A 5,515-nucleotide genomic window follows, 5' to 3' on the forward strand; every position below is an offset into this window, starting at 1 on the left:
TACACAACGTGCAATATTCATAGTAAAATTATACAATACAATGTAAGATTTGGCATTTTCTTATCTACACAAAGTACAATATTCATAGTAAAATTATACAATACAAGCTAAGAATTTACATTTTCTTCTCTACACAAAGTAAAAATATTCATAGTAAAATTATACAATACAAGGTAAGATTTGGCATTTTCTTATCTACACAAAGTACAATATTCATAATAAAATTATACAATACAAGGTAAGATTTGGCATTTTCTTATCTACACAAAGTACAATATTCATAATAAGATTATACAATACAAAGTAAAAGTTTACTTTTTCTTCTATATAGAAAACTCAATATTCATTGCAAAAACTTACAGAACCAGTGTAGGATTTTACATTTTCTTTTACATACAAGATTCAATTTCAATGGTAAAATTTTCAAATTCTTAGATAATTATACAAAATACAATATCTATATTAAAATTTTACAATACAAGGTAATTTGTTTTTGTGTACAAAATTCAGTTTACATTTTTCAAATACGAAAATAATTAAACAAAAAAAAAACAATACCATAGTAAAATTTTGCAATGCAAGGTGATATTTTACATTTTACGTTTTATGCAAAATTCAATATCCATTGTAAAAATTTTAAATGTTTACATTATATATACAAATAACAATATTACTGATGAATGTTGTATACAAAATATATACACAAACTAGGTTTATTATGTAATTGTATAATTGTACTGTATAATTGTACAAATTCATTTACATACAAATTACAATATTACTGCTGAATTATAGATATAAAATATATACACAAACTAGTTTTATTATGTAATTGTATAATTGTACTGTATAATTGTATAAATTCATTTACATACAAATTACAATATTACTGCTGAATTATAGATATAAAATATATACACAAACTAGGTTTATTATGTAATTGTATAATTGTACTGTATAATTGTATAAATTCATTTACATACAAATTACAATATTACTGCTGAATTATAGATATAAAATATACACACAAACTATATAAACAAAATATTATGTAATTATGTAATTGTGTAATTGTGTAATTGTGTAATTGTACTGTATAATTGTATAAAGTCATTTATGTACAAAATACAACATTACCGCGATTGAATTTAGCAATTTTTAGCCATTAAAAAAATAATAATAATGATAAAATAAAAAAAAATAACGAGACAGATTACATTGTCGTCATTTTCGGGTCGTTATCAATCTTCTCAACGACATATTAACTACATCATGTCGTAGTTATTAAATTCTTTGTAGATGAATCGAACATAGCATTTTAAATCTAAAATAGCTATGAATATCTTAAATTGTGCTCTATCGGTGATTGAATTAACTATTTATACGACTGTATTGCATAGAATGCCGTGCTACTTATCATCTACAGACGCACCTAGGCTGATGCCACATTCCGAGCAAAATTTCTCTCATTGCACACTGCATGGCGTTGTCGATCTTTATTAGCCCAATGGTGCTTAGAAATAGGACGCACAACTCATTTCATTCCATTTCTCGCCGAATAACTAGAAAACAATTGTAATCCTATGTGAGCCAGAACGTGGAGAAAAGGCTTAGTTTACTGACGGGTAGAAATAGATGGTTATTCAAATCATGATACAGTTTTAAAGATGTCAATCTGAACAATTTCTTACTTTAAATACCAAAACAAACTACTTGAAAATACAATTAGTAAGCACTTTTACCTCCTTAGAAAATACATATTTTACTTTAGATTACACATAAGTGCTTTGTATAGTGTACCATTATAGTGTATCAATAATTCTAATACATGTTGCTATCATAACTTGCCAAGATTGTTCATCGGAAAAAGTCCATTATCAAAGAAATTTGCTCCCCCTAGGAAAGTGCTTTGCACCCTCTCTTTATTTAATCACACATTCGAAAATATGACCTTGAGACGTTTTGCCCCAAAATGCAAGACCAAATCAAATGAATATTTCGAAAGTTTTCTCGGGAGAACCTACTCAGCCGTCGACAGAGTTGCCGCATTTTGAATTCAGTCTCTTCATCAACCCAGCCCCCCCTTCCAAATGAGTCAGTCTGCCCCCTATTTGTACACCCCAGTCTCGAGAGGCTGGCAACGAAACTGAATCAGCCTCGGTATTTGCCCAATTCGAACGACAAGACGTTTTTTTCCATATCTCCAACCTGTACCAATGAAAGGGTGAAGGGGAACGGGGTTGAGCAATTATCTCGTCCTATGACATTTAGATTAGCGAGTAAGCACCAGTGAACCACCGCAGCCCAAACGTTCAGAACTACCTCCCTGTGAAAGTTATTTTGTTAAATATAGCGTTGATTTGTATACAATTTGTTAATATTGTATGAAGTGAGCTGAACTCGATCCAGTTGAAAAATGTTAATTGGATTGATAAGGATTCCACGCTGATGCCAGATCGCAGTATCAACATACTTGGCATTGGCTACTCTCTTATCTTATTGGGGTTAGAGATGAAATAAAATAAAATGATGTTTGTGTCTAAATAACGTTTTACTAACGATTTTTTTCTGAAATGTGTCACAAAGCGTAAATTTTATATAGGGGTTTGTTTCGTATATTAGGTTTTCACCTTATGATTTTTTAATATTCGTAACATTTGAAATACAATTTAGAAATCATATTGATTTTTAAGTATTCAGACACACAAAACATGGTGCCCTTTTGCGACTATGTCTGTATGCTCGGAATCTTCTTCGAAGAATCAATAATGTTGTGAATTTGGTATTCATTTCAGAATGCATATTAGTTTATAAGTGTGCAGACACATTAACATGCATAAATTCATTCTGACACAAGAAAACTGCCATTGTACAAAACACGATTCTCTGTAGCTATGAGCATCCATGTTTTTTTATAGAACAGGGGCATGGTTAGCCTGAAGCAGATTCAATCAGATGGGAAAACATTTTCCCGCTTAAAAACTATATTGGGCATGGAATTTGTACACTTTATGTCATTGGTTTATAAAAACTACAAAATATGTTGCTTGATAAGCCTACTTCATTTAATTCAATGGTTGTTCACTGATATCGTGTCACAAACCGTAAGCTAGTTGGATATAATGTGTCGTTAGGCATTGACTTGTCACAAGACGTGGAAAACCTTTTTACGCTTTAAGAATATATTGGGTACTGAATTCTACACGTAATGGCATTGGTTCACATACAACGGTAGCATTTTACTACATTTGGCATTAATGGTCGCTCACTGATATCGTGTCACAAACTGTTAGCTTGATGGACACGATGTGTCGTTTGGCTTGTTACAAGACGTGGAAAAACATTAAAAGGCTTATAGAATTAATGACATTGGTTCCCAAATACACAAAATCGATGGCTTTTGCTACAATTGACATTAATGGTTGCTCATCGATATCGTGTCAAAAACTGTAAGCTAGTGTGGGACACGATGTGTCGTTTGGCATTTGACTTGCCACCAGTCGTGGAAATAGGCTTATAGAATTATTGGCATTGGTTCCAGCCAACCACAAATTTTACATTAATGGTTGCTCATCGATATCGTGTCACAAACTGTAAGCTAGTGTGGGACACGATGTGTCGTTTGGCATTTGGCTCGTCACAAGACGTGGAAAAAGGCTTATAGAATTATTGGCATTGGTTCCAGTCAACCACGAATTTGACATCAATGGTTGCTCACTGATATCGTGTCACAAACTGTAAGATGTTTGGGCGAGATGTGTCATTTGGCATTTGGCTCGTCACAAGACGTGGAAAAAGGCTTATAGAATTATTGGCATTGGTTCCAGTCAACCACGAATTTGACATCAATGGTTGCTCACTGATATCGTGTCACAAACTGTAAGATGTTTGGGCGAGATGTGTCATTTGGACTTCTGGCTTGTCACAAGACGTGGAAGATTGAAGATTAACTATGATTTATTTTCTGTTTCAGATCGATACATTAGAAACATTTTACATTGAAACAGAATTGATGAAAGCTAAATTTAAGAAATGGAGTAAAGTTTCTAGACTGTATACAACCAAATAACTGAAACATGACTTTACAATGGCCAGCTGAATATTGGAAATTGAAATCACTGTCTCCTTTAGTTGAGTGTGCTGTTACTTCTTGTTCAGTGAATTCGCTTGTTTTGCTCATATAACTCTGGAGCGTGAACTTATGTTTCTTTAACAGCAGACCTGATGAGGATTTTATATCGGAAACATCACGATGCGCTCAATTGAGTAAGACAGGCTGAAATTTCTGTAGTGTGTTTGTGCATTTAGGGATTTTTTGTTTGAATTATAACAAACTTCCGGCTCAGTTATTTCTAAGTCTAATTATTGCAAGCTTAACCCCTGATTAAAAAAAAGCTTCCTTTTATAATTGGAATAATTCTTTGGTAGTCTGTTCATGCAATTGTGAAAACTTTTTGTTTAAGAACAACTATGCTCCTGTTCAGTGTTTGCGCTTTCTAATTCTAAATATTCGGCAACTTAACCCCTCATTTCCAAATCAGCTTTCTTCGGGGGGTATTTATATGATGGAATAATCAAATCACAGTCTATTTGTAGTGTGTATTCGTGCATTTGTGAGAACTTTTTGTTCGAGTTTAAATTAAGAAAATTAACCCTAATTTTAAAATCAGCAGTCCTGATGAGGATCTTATATCCGAAATTCTCTTCAATTTAGTGATAAAAACAAATGAAAAGATCGACTGAGTATCAGAATAGTAAACAACACTTCCTTTTGTATGTGTGTCCGTGTAGTGGTGAGAATTTTTGTTTAAAAAAATTGAGTAGAAAGACATTAGTGCTACTTTAATGTTATAGATAAGGAAAACGTTAATGATTGTGTATTAAAGGAGAAGTCCCAGATTTTAAAAGTGCCAAGTCAGCAATTTCAATGCTAATAGCTCATTAATATCTATACATCACTTAGAAAATGACCCCTCAAAGTTCTGAAAGTGTAAAAAAATGTTATTTGACTTCATCTTTTTTATTAGCGACTTGTTAACCCAGTCTACAATTTTGTGAATTATGGTGAAGGAACAATAGACTTGAATAATTAGACATTAGTTTTGATCAATTTCTATAGATTGATTACAATATGAAAGACATTTGTATGCAATAAATTTGAATATGACCGATATAAGATCGATGCGGGACAGCACCTTTAAAAATTCAATATTACTAGTAATAGAAATATTCCAAAATTTGTATTTAAAAAATTGTGTTAATTTGAGATAACCTACTCGAGTTATTTCAAAGAGTTATTTTATAGCGGCAACACTAAAAATTTTGGCGCGGTTCTTCTTGCAATCGGTAAATATTGTTCTCGCAGGAGGTTTGAGAAATTTATCAATAAGTGAAATAAAGTTCATATTATTTGATAATAAATTAGACTAAACTAGTACGGAGTCTGGCGGCCTGCCAATGAAAGTCTGGTAGTGAAAGGGTTAAATCAATGTGGCAGCAAATAGACCAAGAAGTT

This window comes from Lottia gigantea, assembly GCF_000327385.1.
Source record: "Lottia gigantea unplaced genomic scaffold LOTGIsca_68, whole genome shotgun sequence".
NCBI classification, from domain to species: domain Eukaryota; kingdom Metazoa; phylum Mollusca; class Gastropoda; family Lottiidae; genus Lottia; species Lottia gigantea.